At 36.3% G+C, this 17,385-nt stretch overlaps 1 non-coding gene across 1 annotated transcript; it reads right to left on the bottom strand.

Annotated features, from left to right (window-relative positions):
* Window positions 1-17,029: 17,029 nt before the first annotated feature.
* Window positions 17,030-17,160, bottom strand: LOC113901954. The gene has a single exon (XR_003513612.1). It is a non-coding gene; the product is annotated as a small nucleolar RNA SNORA72 (small nucleolar RNA).
* Between the last annotated feature and the right edge of the window lie 225 nt (window positions 17,161-17,385).

Here is a 17,385-nt window from a genome sequence, read left to right as displayed (position 1 = left end):
GCAAAAAAGCAAAATGGCTGTTTGAGGAGGCCTTACAAATAGCTGTGAAAAGAAGAGAAGTGAAAAGCAAAGGAGAAAAGGAAAGATATAAGCATCTGAATGTAGAGTTCCAAAGAATAGCAAGAAGAGATAAGAAAGCCTTCCTCCGTGATAAAGGCAAAGAAATACAGGGAAACAACAGAATGGGAAAGACAAGAGACCTCTTCAAGACAATTAGAGTACCAAGGGAACATTTCACACAAAGATGGGCTCAATAAAGGACAGAAATGGTATGGACCTAACAGAAGCAGAAGATATTAAGAAGTGGCAAGAATACACAGAAGAACTGTACAAAAAAAGATCTTCATGCCCAAGATAATCACAATGGTGTGATCACTCACCTAGAGCCAGACATCCTGGAATGTGAAGTCAAGTGGGCCTTAGAAAGCATCACTATGAACAAAGCTAGTGGAGGTGATGGAATGCCAGTGGAGCTCTTCCAAATCCTGAAAGATGATGCTGTGAAAGTGCTGCACTCAATATGCCAGCAAATTTGGAAAACTCAGCAGTGGCCACAGGACTGGAAAAGGTCAGTTTTCATTCCAATCCCAAAGAAAGGCAATGCGAAAGAATGCTCAAACTACCCCACAATTGCACTCATCTCACATGCTAGTAAAGTAATGTTCAAAATTCTCCAAGCCAGGCTTCAGCAATATGTGAACTATGAACTTCCTGATGTTCAAGCAGGTTTTAGAAAAGGCAGAGGAACCAGAGATCAAATTGCCAACATCTGCTGGAAATCAAAAAAGCAAGAGAGTTCTGGAAAAACATCTATTTCTGCTATTGGCTATGCCAAAGCCTTTGACTATGTGGATGACAATAAACTGTGAAAAATTCTGAAAGAGAAGGGAATACCAGACCACCTGACCTGCCTCTTGAGAAACCTATATGCAGGTCAAGAAGCAACAGTTAGAACTGGACATGGAACAACAGACTGGTTCCAAATAGGAAAAGGAGTATGTCAAGGCTGTATATGCCACCCTGCTTTTTTCACTTCTATGCAGAGTACATCATGAGAAATGCTGGGCTGGAAGAAGCACAAGCTGGAATCAAGATTGCTGGGAGAAATATCAATAACCTCAGATATGCAGATGACACCACCCTTATGGCAGAAAGTGAAGAGGAACTAAAAAACCTCTTGATGAAAGTGAAAGAGGAGAGTTAAAATGTTGGCTTAAACTCAACATTCAGAAACCTAAGATCATGGCATCTGGTCCCATCACTCCGTTGCAGATAGATGGGGAAATAGTGAAAACAGTGTCAGAATTTATTTTTTGGGGGCTCCAAAATCATTGCAGATGGTGATTGCAGCCATGAAATTAAAAGACGCTTACTCCTTGGAAGGAAAGTTATGACCAACATAGATCATGTTCAAAACCAGAGACATTACTTTGCCAACAAAGGTCCGTCTAGTCGAGGCTATGGTTTTTCTAGTAGTCATGCATGGATGTAAGAGTTGGACTGTGAAGAAAGCTGAGCGCCGAAGAATTGATGCTTTTGAACTGTGGTGTTGGAGAAGACTCTTGAGAGTCCCTTGTACTGCAAGGAGACCGAACCAGTCCATTCTAAAGGAGATTATTCCTGGGGTTTTTGGAAGGACTGAAGCTAAATTTGAAACTCCAGTACTTTGACCACCTCATGCTAAGAGCTGACTCATTGGAAAAAACTCTAATGTGCTGGGAGGGATTGGGGGCAGGAGGAGAAGGGGATGACAGAGGATAAGATGGCTGGAATGCATCACCGACTCAATGGACATGAGTTTGAGTGAACTCCGGAAGTTGGTGATAGACAGGGAGGCCTGGCGTGCTGCAATTCATGGGATCCCAAAGAGTCAGACATGACTGAGTGACTGAACTGAACTTAACTGAAAGAAGTGTTAAAATTCTAAGAACTTTGTTCATTTGAGAAAAGCAGTCCTTTTTGCTTAATAATATGGACATTTTTAAAATGATGACACCAAAAGCTTAATCATTTTCATAATGTTTTTTCTTAATTTTACCTGGTAATTTTAGGCAGCATTGCTCTCATGGTTACTAAACAGTAATCTGAGTTTTACTAACTATTCCATGTTCCTTTTTAAAAAACGTGATGCCCTTTCTTACAAACTTATTTTTAAATTTTATTTATTTATTAACATAGCATGAGCCATTGTGTGATTTCTGAAATGGTGTTCAACAATATGCTTACATACACAGTGGTGTACTGGAGCTGGATTATACAAACTGAAATAAACTAATTGCTATATTTTGAGAAATTTTGTAAGCTGGTTGTTAAACTATTGAGTTTTTAAAATTTGCCATGCTGGGAGTATTGCCATCACAGAAATGGAAAAACACTCTAAAATAAAGCATTTTTTATTTTTTCCTTCCAGACAACCAATTTGCTGAGACACCATTAAACAAGATGCTACTTCTTTGAACATGTTTCTTCTGACTGCCTATTTAGTCAACAAACATACATCATGATGATCAAGTAGGAAAGGTATTTTTAAAAGAGCAAATAAAAACTACATTTCTAAAATTTGTGAAAAAATTTTCCTCATAGGTCCCATCCACTGCAATTGACTATCTTTAAGAGGAGAAGGGGATGACAGAGGATGAGATGGTTGGATGGCATCACAGACTCTATGGATGTGAGTTTGAGTGAACTCGGGGAGTTGGTGATGGACAGAGAGGTCTGGCGTGCTATGATCCATGGGGTTGCAAAGAGTCGGACACAACTGAGTGACTGAACTGAATTAAACTGAACTGAAAGGTTGAACAAAGCAAGGTTCTTCCCTCACACAAATGATAGCAATTTCATAGCTTGGAAGAATGTCATCCACTTACTTAAACAATTTTTCAAAAGTTTTATTTATTTTAATTGGAAGATAATTGCTTTACAATATTGTGATGCCTTTGATCCCCATACTGTCTGGAAAAAAAGAAAACAATTTCAAAAATTTAGAAAATGCAAGTAAAATGTGAATTTCAATAAGTTCTTCATCTCTAGGTTACACTTGAAAAAAAGAAAAGAAAAAGACCTTTAATGTGTTAGAGGAAATACATATGTTGGTTGTGGGGAGGAATTTACCTTAACTCTTGGGATGCCTGATTTATTTAAAGATATGTATGTATGTGTATGTGTATGTTTATGTGTATGCTTTAGAGGTCATGCCCAAATCTTTCTGGGATCTCATGGACTGTAGCCTCCCAGGCTTCTCTGTCCATGGGATTTTTCAGGCAAGAATACTGGAGTGGATTGCCATTTCCTTCTGCAGGGTATCTTCTCCACCCAGAGATCAAATGCACATCTCCTATATTGCAGGCAGATTCTTTACTGCTGAGCCATCAGGGAAGCATTAAAAAAAAAAAAAAACTGTAACACTAGTGCATATGTTATGCATTCTTCTGCTTTATCTAGACCATTCTTTCACGTTTTAACTTATCTTCATTAATTGCAGCAAAATTCTCTAGCATTGTTTCTCTTTATCTGTTTCTCTATTTTTCAATTCAAATTCCTCCCTGACATTTTAAAATTAATCTATTGGTTCTAGTATTTATGGAGTGTGAACTTATAAGTTTTGTGCATTGAGCTGTCTAAAGTCATTTGCTCTTCTTTTGTTATCAGTTCTTTATAAATGGTTTCATTCACCAAAAAGAGCTACTTGTTTTGTTCTAGTCAATACATATTTTCTCTTAATGACTTTCAAGTTAAATTAAATCCCATATTGATTTAATAATGTATTCAATATTTGTGGCCAAAAAAACAAAATTTAGGATTAATTGACTCATTGATTTATACCCTACTAAACTCACAAAGTATATTGGATGGCTTATGAGAAGAGTTTCCCATATTACTCCATTCTGGATTTTTAGCTGACAAACTTCAACTTGCAAGTATCATCAATAAGTGTTTGCAGGGAAAATATTAATGTATCATGCTAATCCTACACAAACAACAGGTCAGAGCAGCATCAAACTATATTTACTTTATGATCACAGTTTATGACCTGTCCTATCCCCTCCCAAACATCCAATCTCTCTCCTGAAGAAAATGCCATACAGCTAAGATTGAGCTATTCTCTCTAGTCAATGGGAAGATACTATAGAAAGGAGTTTCTTCTAAGCAATGACTTGTTACACCTCTAGGCATTGCCAGCCTTGAAAAATATACTTGTTGGTAGATTTCACCTTCCACCAGAAATAGCCATCATGAGTAAACAGTGTGTCCTCCCTTAATCTTCTGGCTTCCTTGTTCTTGGTCTTTGGAATTTCTTGTCTCTACTTCACCATTATTATTGTGGTGAAGACCCAGGTAAAATGGCAGGGCTGCTGTTTGAACAGGAGTGTTTAAAGATATCCTTGAAAACATGTACAGGTTGGTGTCTATATCTCACTGCATCATACTTTGTTACTTGGGAAGGTAAGCAGTGACACTTGTGTACTTGGTTCTCAGGGTCATTCACAAATAGAGACCTTTTGCCTTCTATCTGAAGTTCCTCTTACTGTGAAATTCAAATACCACCCATAATAACAGGTTAGACATGTACTACTCTGCCCACCCACTTTCCCATCCCTGCATATTCCTCTCTGTCTTCAATAATCTCAAATCATCTATTCATACAAACAAGACTACAGGATATGAATGCCTGATGTTGCCTGCATGGCCCCCTCACTAAATATCCTTGTCAGACATATACTAACTATAGTCTTAATTTAGACCACTATTTGGCATCTATTTGGCACTTTAGTAGGTCATAATGACTAAGGTACTTATTCACCATTCTGTTGTAATCTTTTCCTTTTCTACTCTGGATTTGCATCAGACTTACCACCTCTCTTGTTATCAGATTCTCTTGTAGGGGGAGTATCACTGTTCTCTTAACCATCAGTTTGTCCTGGGCTTCACTAGTAGGCCATATCTTCATGCCCAAACCTACAACTTCACTTCCCAGGCACCCACCTACCCCACTAACCCTTAATTGACATCTAGACTATTGCACTGCTGGGCAGTTTTGAGGACTTTCTTTTCTGTTGTTGATATTGTTGCTGTTTTGTTGATAAGTCTTGTCCAACTCTTTTTGTGATCCTATGGACTTGAGCCCGCCAAACTCCTCTGTCCGTGGATTTCCCAGGCAAGAATACTGGAGTGAGTTGCCATTTCCTTTTCCAGGGCATTGATCTTCCTGACCCAGGGATTGAACCCACAACACTTGCACCAAAAAGCAGGTTCTTTAGCACTGAGCCACCAGGGAAGCCCAGCTTTCTTTTCTACCTATCTGCAAGTTTTTAGAACTATAACATTCTCAGACTGGGGCATAAGATCACAGGGAAAACTGCTCAGAAAACAGGAGACAAGTCTTAAAGAGAAAAAAGACTGCTGAATTTGGAATTGGAATTTTCAAGGGGATTTTTCAAGAGCTTGGAGGCTAGACTTAGAACAAAAACAGCTTGTGTTCCAGGCCTACAGATTGCTCTCTGGGCCTCAGCAGGAAACAGTTGTAGTATATTCTGAAGCTTTTAGAGATAAACATTTTAACATCTTGGAAATACCAAATCCAGTTCTATTACTGACAGAAAGCAAGAATGAAAATCAAAGCTATGGTAAGGACCATTTTTCTGCACTCACAGGAGAAACAACTATGAATAGGAAATATTTTCTGAATCTGATGCTCTGTTTACTTGGAAAGTAAAATACTAGTCTCTGGCAAAGAATATTCCACATTGGACTCAAAAGTTTTATAAATGGGAATCAACCATACATGAGAAATTGATTTTTTTTTTCATGCAGTTGCTGAGTGAGACATACTTTATGAAAGTAAATGAAATTCTGTCTCAAGATAATGAGACTACAGTTGCCAAGAGAAGTTGTGAAATGTTCCCTATAGATCATTTTTCCCACTTGATACTATATTATGTAATTATTTTTGGAACACTTTCAAAGTGGTGTTGATTTCAATGTCATAAAATGAATAAAGGTAAGGGCAACCATTCCCAATTAAGATTGGAAAAGCAATAAGAGTACAAAGAATATGAGGACCCCTGCCAGCTCTGTATTATATTTTGAGAGGCAAATACTGATACTTTTTTTTTTCTTTCAAATGCCAGTAATTATCTACAGCTCCAACATGTAGTTGCCTTTTAAAATCTTAAAATAGAAATTTATTTAATACATGTGCAATGGACAAAGATAAAGTAGGCTATCCTTCACATGGCTGCCCACATCCCTTTTTTACAAAAGTATGTCCCAAGATATTCTTATAGTCTGATAGTCTTTTCTCTGAATGCATACATCTAGTACATATTATGAGAGTGATTTGCTTTTGAAGACTGAAGCATGGATGCTATTGGCTCTGGTTTTCTTGGGTTTTGCTGTGTGTTTTTGTATGTTACACTTAATGTTTTTCAGAGTAGCTTTAGATTCTCAACAAAACTGAGGGAAAGGTGTACAGATTTCTCATATATTCTCCTTTAGCTGTTTTTCAGTTTTTAATATTCTTTTTTTCTTTTTCACTTTTGATCTACTTGGTTTAGAACTTTCTATATTGTAATATAAGGTACTTATTTTTTCTTAACTTTTCTCTCCTTCTCTCTTCCTTATTACTGCAGTATGCACCTTCACATTTACCTTTCTGACCACATCTCATGTCTTTTACTAACTCCTATTCTGTGTCTCACTTCTTAGATATGAAAATGTTCAAAAGTTTAGTCTTTAATTCTCTACTGCCTTATTTCATGGTCATTATCTTCTCTCAATACATCACAAATTCTCTGTGTGTTTGGATCCTGAAACTTCCTAAATAACTCAACTTATTTGAATTTCTCTTTGATTTCATTACTTCCTTCAGGTTTATTGCTAGTAAAAATATTTCTTTCTAAAAGAGCTTTCCTGACTCCTCCTGATGTAAAGAAATGATTTTAAGAAGCATTTTATAGCATAGTCACAATATATTACAAGCATTTATTGCAAATTCTTAAATATGAAAAAGGTGCATAAATGGGAAGTGGTTTGTCATCTCAGATCTGCTAACTGACCACTCACATGTGTACAAAAAGGGGAAAACTCACCTTTAGGTGCTCATCATATTCCAAGTTCAGAAAGAGTATATGTTTAGATAATCTAATTTTGGTACAATGTGATTCAAGCTTACAAAGTAGATAAAAAACGGAAATGCAAAGACCTCAAAATTTAATTGCAATAGCTAAATACAACTTCAAGAAATGAAAATTTTTTTCTTCATTAACTAATCAGGCCTTCTTTTTTGTTACAGAATAATGCAGTTGGGAGGTCAAATTCTAATCATAATTCTAATTAGTTAGTATATAATTTCTACATTAAAATACATATGAATGCCTCTGTACATTAAGATCTCCTCCAATACCCAGGTTTTTAATTTACTTGTTTATATTTTCCTACCTGAATAGCATATTTTTTTCCCTATATTTACTGATGCCTTAAATAAGATTAATGTCAAATATTATCCTGGGATGTATCTTGTCTTTAAAAGAGTTTTGAATATGGATGGTATGCTCTTTCTAACAGCCATTTAATAGGTTAAAATTTGAAGGAACATTTTATTGTCTTATTTTGAGATGCAGCCAGAAGAGATTGCAGGAAGGGAGGAAATGGATTTTGTCTTATATGCTAGGTGTTCTTGATCATTTGGTATAATATCCCAAAAGAAACAGTGGAAAATCAGAAAATACGATTGGAAAAAAATAATAAAGAAAATGAAGACTTGAATGAATTGCTTCTTTTTCTGTTAAACATGAACCCTGAGGAATTGCAGTTATGGGAAATTACTAGAAAATTTTCTAATGACCTATATTATAGTTCTAATTCTTCCTCTCTATACAGATAGACATGTTAACATTATGTATTTGAAAATTGGGAATTGTTTTCTTATGATTTGTATTTATGTTTGGTTGTTCTGGGCCTTCATTGCTTCTCACGGGCTTTCTCTGGTCTTGGGGCATGAGCTTCTCACTGCAGCAGCTTCTCTTGTTGTGCAGCATGGGCTTTAGGGTGCTCAGGCTTCAGAAGTTGCAGCTTGTAGACCGTTCATTGTGCCACGGCATGTGAAATCCTCCATGACCAAAGATCAAACCCGTGTCCCCTGCATGGGTTCTTAACCACTGGACCACCAGGCTTGAAGTCCTGTTATGACTTTTTTTATGCTCACATAAGAAGTGAAACAGAAGATCTGTAACCTAGGGATGAGTTTATTTGAAAAGAAATTTTTGTAGGGGTAGGGCCAGGGGGAGTGAGAGAAATATTCTAAATATTTTATTTTTAACCCAGAATTTCAATAAATAGAACTGATTTCAGCAGGGGGAAAGTTCTACAATTTTGTCTACTTTGTGTATTGCATTCTTTTCTCTTCTTTTTTAAGTATTTATGTATTTGGCTGTGCTGGGTTGTAGTTGTGGCATACATGATCTTTAGTTGTGGCATTTGAACTCTTAGTTTCAGCAAGCAAATTCTTATTTGTGGCATGTGGGATCTAGTTTCCTGACCAGGGATCAAACTCAGGCCTCTACATTGGGTGCAAGGACCCTTAGTCACTGAACTACCAGGGAAGTCCCTCTGTATTGTATTCTTAAGCTTCATTTAAGGGGGAACAATAATGAAAGTATGGAGTAGGAAACTTGATTTTATATTGTTCTTTCCTGAGCCCATAAGTGTTGATAGGATTTCAGAGAGTGAACAAATCCTAGCGGAACTCAGAAACACTGCCAAGGACTGTATTATAGTGTTGCCTGTGAGAGCAGTTTGTTCAGGTCTTATTTCAGTATCATAGGTCATTCAGGCATTCACATAACTGAATATCTTATTTTGAGCATCTCTTTGGTCCAGGAACTATTTAGTAGTAGTTTCTAAATTTAAGCATCTCTGTGATATCATTGGATTTCCCTGGTAGCTAAGTCAGTAAATAATCCACCTGAAATGCACGAGACCACCTGCAATGCAGGAGACTGGGATTTGATCCCTGGGTCAGGAAGATCCCTTGAAGAAAGAAATGACAACACTTTAGCCTTGCCTGGGAAATCCCATGGACAGAGGAGCCAGCCAGGCTACAGTCCATAAACTTATGTTCACACCACAAAACACATATATTGTTATAACTGGCACTCATTCAGAGGTAAGCCATTGATGGTAAACATACATTATTTTAGCTGGTAATGTTCTCATTTCTTTGCATTGACCTAAACAAAGGCACAACACACAGTATAACTTCTGTATGTCCATGAGAGATTTGACATTTTGATTATTTTGTGCAATTCATTCTTCTTTTTTTTAATTATTATTTATTTATTTATTTTTACTTTACAATATTGTATTGGTTTTGCCATACATCAACCTGACCTCCCACCATATTAAAAAAATGAGGCAGATTCATGTTGATGTATGGCAAAACCAATACAATATTGTAAAGTAATTAACCTCTAATTAAAATAAATAGATTAAAAAAAAGTTTGCTTGAAACCATTTATTTAATGTCCTATACCAGTTGGTATTAACACCTTGTCCTTGGATCAGCAACATCAGTATTACCTCTTGACTTATTACAAGGCAAATTCTCAAGATCCATTTCAGACCTGCTGATTAGAAAGTTGGGTAGGATCCAGCTATCTGTGTTTAAACAAGAGGTTTAAATGATTATAATCCATGAAAAAGTTTGAGAATCACTGCTCTAATATTGTTACAAGAAGCTGAACAACCCTCTAGCAATGTATAAACACTTGATGACATAGTACTATTGTACATATTTTATCAATTGGCAATTTCCAACTATTAGTAAATCTAAAAACTTAGATCTGCAGGGATGAGAAAGTCCAGTATTTGAGTAAATTCAAGTAATTGCCAACCAGTAAAAGGTGAAATAAGTTCATACTAGACTTCATTTTTTAGCCAGGATGACATTCAATACTATGAAAAAAAAAACAATAAAAGTTGGATCTAATTTTTAAGTGTTGGGAATCTACCTAACATAAGCTTCAAAAGCAAAGTAAAATCAGACATGACATGCATTTAAAAGACAGTGGTGGGGAATTTGAAATTGAGTTCCTACATTCAGAATCTGCTTCAGTTGCTTAAGAATTGGGTGCCCTTTCAACAAGCTAAAGGATTTACAAGGTTGTGTCGAAGTGGCACCAGATAACCTCTGGAAGTTTCTAACAGAGATCCTGGAACAGAATAAGTATTCAGTGTGTACCTCCAAAGCCTATGTATTCCAAATAAGTACCCGATATGTACTCTGAAAACTAGATTCTGGAAGTTTTCTTCCCTTTGCGTGCATGAACCTCGATTAATGTTTGAAACCTCATTACCCCAGCTCTCTACTTCAATCTGCATGGAATCCACAGTCATTTTATCAAAGCAGCAAAACAATTCTCTCTTGAATATTTACACTTATATTCTCAAGAGATTTATGCAAATGTACAAGATGCCCTTGAGGATTTTGCATTTGGATCTGTGACTGAGATAAAATAAAACAAGCACATTTTGCTTGGCAGTACTCTTGTGGCAAAACATCTAAAGGAACTCAAGAGTCATCACTGTTGTTATTTTCCTGGACACTGGCACTGCATTTCTTTTCCTAAAGAGCCTTAAAAATTATCTGCTGCAGACAAAAGTATGTAAATAAATTCTCATTCACTTGTACAACTGTATTATTGAGCTTTCTAGAAGAATAAGGTGAAGGAGATCTGAAGTTCAGAAAGGACACAGTCTTAGTGTTTCACTACGTGTGTACAGTGAAAGTGTTAATTGTTCAGTCGTGTCTGACTCTTTGTGACCCCACCAGGCTCCTCTGTCCACGGAATTCTCCAAGCAAGAATACTGGAATGGATAGCCATTCCCTTCTCCAGGGGATCTTCCCGATCCAGGGATCAAACTTGGATCTCTCATATTGCAGGCAGATTTCTTTACTGTCTGAGACACCTGGAAAGCCTAAATAGCTTTATTTTTTTTTTCTAAATAGCTTTAAAATACACTCAGTTATTTTGAGATTTACCGGGTAAATGGTCTTTGTTATCTCTTCAAAAACAGCAACAAGATCTTTGTTTTTCTGCTTATTTTACAAGTAATAGCCTGAACAGATTTTCTTTTTTTTTTTTTTTTAGCTCTATGTAAGTTTGCATGTCTTAGAAGTGACACTGAGGTCTTGTCATGGCAAATCTATCCAGCTAAGAAAAAGAGATAAAGGAATTCTTACAGAGATATGAAACGCCGATGTCACAGCAGTGATATACACCAGAGAGAATGAACCTCTGAAATGTTTTGTCCAGTAAGAGTTTTAAAGAGCATCAATAAAATGCTAATGAAAACCCATCAGTTACACTGTGTTTCATGTAAAAGATTTGGCACACATAACGTGCTTTTTATGAGACTACTCCTTAAAAACTAATCAAAGGTAGTATATTTCCTTTCAGGTTCAAAGTGTGGGGAGAAGGAGATCATTGTAACTGAAGGTCACTTGGCAGCTAGACTGCATATCTCCCTAGGAAGCTGCCTTGTTCTATTCCATTCCCATTCTCGCATTGTCTTCAGGCTCTCCACCTCAGGTCTGTAGCCATACAACTCAATCATTTTCAATAGTGCTGACTGTGCCCACATTATTGGGCAGGCATCTAACCATTCACTGTAGAGGAAAGAAACAGGAAAAAGCAAGAGTCAATTGGCCACAAAGATTGCCTTCAAAGATCTTATACTTACTTTGAGAGGCAAGATAAGATCAGTATGTGAGTCTTTGGGAATAGAAAAATTAAAAGAAGAGATGATATTTTTGTGGGAAGAGACTAGAAAAATCCAGTTATATGTAGGCAGAATTTTTAAACATAAATATAATTTAGATTTCAAGATAGCGATTTTGATAGGTCAGCGGATTTAATGAATCCCTCCCTACTTTTGACCTCATGGAAATCCTAAAAATAATAGCTTTAACTGAGCTCTGAAGGATTTATCCAGGCATTTCTTCTTTAGCATTGCTTACTTTCTTCTCATTTTCCTTTTCTGATAAATAAATTCATCTACCTGTTAATTGGAATTCCAGTCTATACTGAGCTAATTTGGGTAACTAGTTGAATGGTCTGCTTTGTGTTATTTATTGTTTAATTCAATTAATATTAATTACATGCAATGGGAAGAATTTCACTGTAATAGGGACTAAGACAAGAGACAAAAGAAAGAGTCCCTTTTCTCATGGAGATTGTATCTTCTGACATCCAATGATGTTGAAGATCATCTTTTGTTTTCATGTCTATTCATATTATTAACTCTAAAATTCTTAAATTATCTCCATATTCAACACAACCTATCTGCAATTTGGTCAGTTTCCTACATGAAGCCCAGATAGGTAATGTGTTGAAATATAGCTTGCATGGGGAAAGGATTTATAAATACGAAATGCAGCCATGATAGAACAGAATACTGAGCAGGCAGGAAAGCACAGAGTGGATGCCACCCACTCAGAAATGAATTATCTGGAGTACTTGAACTTGAATAGTAAAAAAATATTTAGGACCCAGATCACTGATTACTATAACACAATACCAGGTTAAGTGATTAAGGAAAAGCCTTAAATTCTTCAGGCTGTTAGAAAAGAACAAATGGACAAGATTTCAAGTAAAGTAAGAAATATTTCATGAGACTATTTGCAAGAAGACTTGGACTGTCAAGGGCAAAGAATGCATGTTTTTCAAGTGAATCATTCTAAGGGGATTCTCAGCATAGTGATAATATTAGGCCAAGATGCTCTTGAAAGCCAAGTGACTCTGCAGTCAAGGCTTCTCTAATAGTTCTAGAATCATAAATAAATCATTGACCTTTATGTCCTATCCAATTAGCTGAAATTTCATCAAATAACTGAGCTGTGGAGCCACTTTTGTACGTGAAGCCAGATGTCAATGTATGACAATTTGAAAGAGGAGGAGAGATTTCCAAAGAGAATTAGGGAGTAGAGATCTGCAGGTATCAGGCAGGAAACAGTGTGTTCTTTGTATATATACATATATATATATATATGTATATGTACAGAAGTCTTTTACAATATATATAAAATTACTTCAAGTCTTTATTGAATTTGTTACAATGTTGCTTCTGTTTTATGTTTTTGTTTTTTGGCCAGGAGGCATGCAGTATCTTGGTGCCCAACCAGGGGTTGAAGCTGTGCCCTCTGCATTGGAAGGTGGAGTATTAACCACTGCACAGCCAGGGAAGTCCTGAAACAATGTGTTCTTAAAATAAGATGACTTGAGTTTGGAGAGAGAGACTTCTAGCATCATGGAAGTTTCAGAACTCATTCTATCTTATGTGTTCAGATTAATAAATTTCCATTTCAAATGTTGCTTTCTTTCACTATGACTTTAATAACTAAATTAAACTAGTTTTTCATTTATATTGCATCATTTTGCACTTCATTTTTCTACATAAATGTCTACATCTTTCTCTCAAATATCCCATTGCATAAGTGGGGACAACTTGATCCATAATCCTCTAAGCATTTAGAACAAAACAAAGCTCCAAATATGAAATAGGTTCAGATTTAATGTTTCATAGATTTGTGATCAGTGACATAGCTAACTCTCAGAAAGTCTCTATTGTGCCGGGACCCACAGATGAGTAGAACCCACAGCAGGAGCAGAACTGGAGCCAGTGGCCCACAGAGCTGAGAGTCCAGCAATGGTGGGCTATGGCAGCTGCCACAAGATTACAAACTGCGATGCTGGTCTGGAATCAATTAGAAAAAGATGTTAGTCAAGGAGAAATGTGTTTTCTCCGTTCTTTCTTGAACACCTGCACCTCCTAATTTAACATGATTTATTCAACAGAGTGGGCCACTTAGCAGGCCACAAAACCATGGCCAGCATCCAATATCCATGACCCCATTAAACCCTAATCAAGTGGGAGGAAATGGGAAGAAAGGGGGACGGTGTCATCTTTTTCTTTTTTTCTTTCTAGACTCTTAGAGGCCAAAGAAAGTACATATTTGGAAACAACACAGATATAGGTCAAATTATGTGTGTACAAATTAAACACATAATTTTGTGTTTAATTGACAAAATTAACACATGACAACCTATCTAATTTTATGTCAAATTTCTGGCAACCTCAGAGCTCTGGAAGAGGACCAACTATATGAAAGGGTAAAAAAGACAAACCTGACATGTTTACAGTTTATGTAGCTTATGAAAAACTCATATACACTGTTTTCCTTGAGAGTCACAATAGTGACATAAAGCTTTTAGATTATCAACACACGCATTTTCCTCAAAAGGAGGCTAAGGCAAATACAGTCATAGGAATAATAATAGTAACTCTCATTTAGCAAATTCTATAGAAATTCTATCAAACCTCACAAATGATGAGGTTATAATTCAAATCATCGAAGTTCACTCTGTGCATGTAAGCCTTCTCAGTCGTGTCTGACTCTGCTATCCCAAAAACTATAGCTTGCCAGGCTTCTCTGTCTGTGGGATTTCCCAAGCAAAAATACTGGAGTAGGTTGCCTTTTCCTCCTCCAGGAAATCCTCCTTACCCAGGGATCGAACCCGCATCCCCTACACCTCCTGCATTGGCAGACAGGTTCTTTACCACCACACTGCCCAAGAAGCCCTATCTTTCACTCTGGGCTCAGGTTATCTTCTAAGGATTCAATCTCTTATAGTGCTCAAGATTATAATGCTCAAATGTATGCTTCTGAGAAAGCTAATTATGTGGTCATATAGAACAGAAAAGGATAGCATAGACATTGTTTAATGGTTTATTTACTCTTGGATTTATAAACATTTTACTTCTCAAACCTTAAAATCTTAAAGTAATTAAAAGACAAGATAAGGGGGTTAGTACAAGCAAGACACTAGTAGCAATAAAAAGTCACAGTTAAGAATGAAGAAGGTGAAATTAAGAAATCACACACTTTTGTACACATACATAAATATAAATACTACAAAGAGAAAATCATGTGTCTTTTTAGTTGTAAACAAGCTGCTTCACATAGCGTAATAATATATACACTTTGTCTTACCTCACATTGAAATAACTCATTCAAAATGATGACCCCAAGGCACTGATAAACATAGAAACTGAGTTTGGAGTATTCCAGCTAAATAGTCAAGTAATTGTGTTATAGAATTGAGATTTTCACTAAAAGAATTCAGTTCAGTTCAGCTCAGTTCAGAAGCTCAGTTGTGTTCAACTCTTTGCAACCCCATGAACCACAGCACGCCAGGCCTCCCTGTCCATCTACAATAACAACAACAACAAAATAATTATGCTTTTGATGGGCCGAGCTCTAGGTCTTTGGTAAAAGCACTAACATGACATGTAAATAACATGCATTTCATTTCAAAGTAAGATTTTAAGAGCCAGTAAAATTAACTACAAAAATAAGAGTATATTAAAACAATTAACAAGCAAGTTTATTAATGTATCTTAAAAATAATGAAGATTAAGAATGTAACAAAGATGCCAAGATTGATGATGGAGTGGAAGGAACAGTTTATGAACTTTCCATTGATAACTACACAGTTTGACAGCTCCTTAGGCAGTCCAGCTGGAAGAGGAAACCACTTCCATGCCAGTTTATAACCATCCAGTGAACCTCTCTGTTGTGGTCTTTTTCAAGAATAAGGGCACCCATTTCTTTGTTTGTGATTGATTTTTCATATCCCTCCTGAATTGGTGGGTCCAAAGCATGTGTTGTTCATTTATTCAGATACACATTTCAAGTGACTCATGTATCCTGGGGAATATGACAGTTCAGGGGGATAAAAAGATAAATAAGATTTTAACCTAGCTTTCTAGGTATGTCTTCTTCATACAATGAAAGTATATTCTTTTAAATCTACTGAAACCACCCGCATTATTAACAGGTTTGAAATATTTGCAAAGGGGTGGCATTATTTTATGTTATGAACTTCCTTAAATAAAATAAAAATATTAATAATAACAAAAGCAAAGCATCTGTATATAGAATCTTCAGTGTTTTTTTTTTTTAATAATTATATAACAGGATGTGAAAGGGCAGGGGCAACAGGGTTTTCTGGCCAGAAGGGGAAGGATGAGAAGAGCAAGAAATGGAAATGCTGGCCTATGAGGGATACAGTTAGCAAACAAAGAGGAGCAGAGGGCACTAAAGATGCACTTCATTGGCTTCATTTTTTTTAAAGACTCTGGAATAATGTACAACTGAGATTTAATTGCTTTTCACTTGCAATGCCAAGAAACTCTGAAAATGGGGGCACTGCCTTTCCATGTACATACCAACTTAAAAACTTCATGGAATATTAAAAGGAACTCAAGAGATAAACCTGAAATTCAACCTTAGTTGCTGTACTTTCTAAACTGGTAAACTTGGGCAAAATACATAATGTTTTTTCAAATTTCAAAAATTAGTTACACCATGCTAATAACACTCTACTATTCATGGAGACTTATGACACATAGACACTGTTCTGAGCATTGTAACTATATCAGTTTATTTTTTCTTGCAGTATCCCAGTCCAGGATTGATGCACGATACTGGATGCTTGGGGCTGGTGCACTGGGATGACCCAGAGGGATGGTATGGGGAGGGAGGAGGGAGGAGGGTTCACGATGGGGAACACATGTATACCTGTGGCGGATTCATTTCGATATTTGGCAAAACCAATACAATATTGTAAGGTTTAAAAACAAAATAAAATTTAAAAAAAAGTATTACTATTATTAATGCTATTTTACAAAAAAAAGAAACTGAGTTACAATGTTCTTAAAGAAATCACCTAAGGTCACAAAACTAGGAATTATCACAGACAAAATGAAATATCAAGACCTCTGGCTTCATTTTGTTCTAGATAAAACATGATAACTTTGCAATTAATTTAATGACAGCTGTTAATCATCAAATTAACAATAGTTATTTTCAAAATTATTATACAGGCTGAGCTGTCATTTCTCACGATTGATCAGATAACTTGAGTCACAGATATTTTCCACATAAGATGCATCATATAAATCAGACTTGGTTTATTATCAGCATTTATAAAACTAGATTTAGATGAGAACTAGGTCTGTGGACACGTGTATGGTCTTCATATAGAAAATGTTTAGCCTTCCCTAATTATTAAAATATCAAGACAGTGAGAATATACACAGGCTGGCTCCTTTAAAACTCGCTCTGACCACTTCAGTGGTTGAAAATGATACTCCAGCAATAATGGGATACCATTGTTCACATATCGGAATGACTAAAACCCAAAATACTAACAAAACCAAATGCTGACAAAGATGTTGAGCAACAGGAACTCTCATTGACTACTAGGGCAGAGGTAAAATGATACAGCCACTATGGAAGATGGCTGGCTACCTTCTTACAATGTG

Source organism: Bos indicus x Bos taurus, chromosome 11, assembly GCF_003369695.1.
Source record: "Bos indicus x Bos taurus breed Angus x Brahman F1 hybrid chromosome 11, Bos_hybrid_MaternalHap_v2.0, whole genome shotgun sequence".
NCBI lineage: Eukaryota > Metazoa > Chordata > Mammalia > Artiodactyla > Bovidae > Bos > Bos indicus x Bos taurus.
Note: the sequence above shows the minus strand (reverse complement) of the source record. Positions and strands in the feature narration are given on the sequence as shown.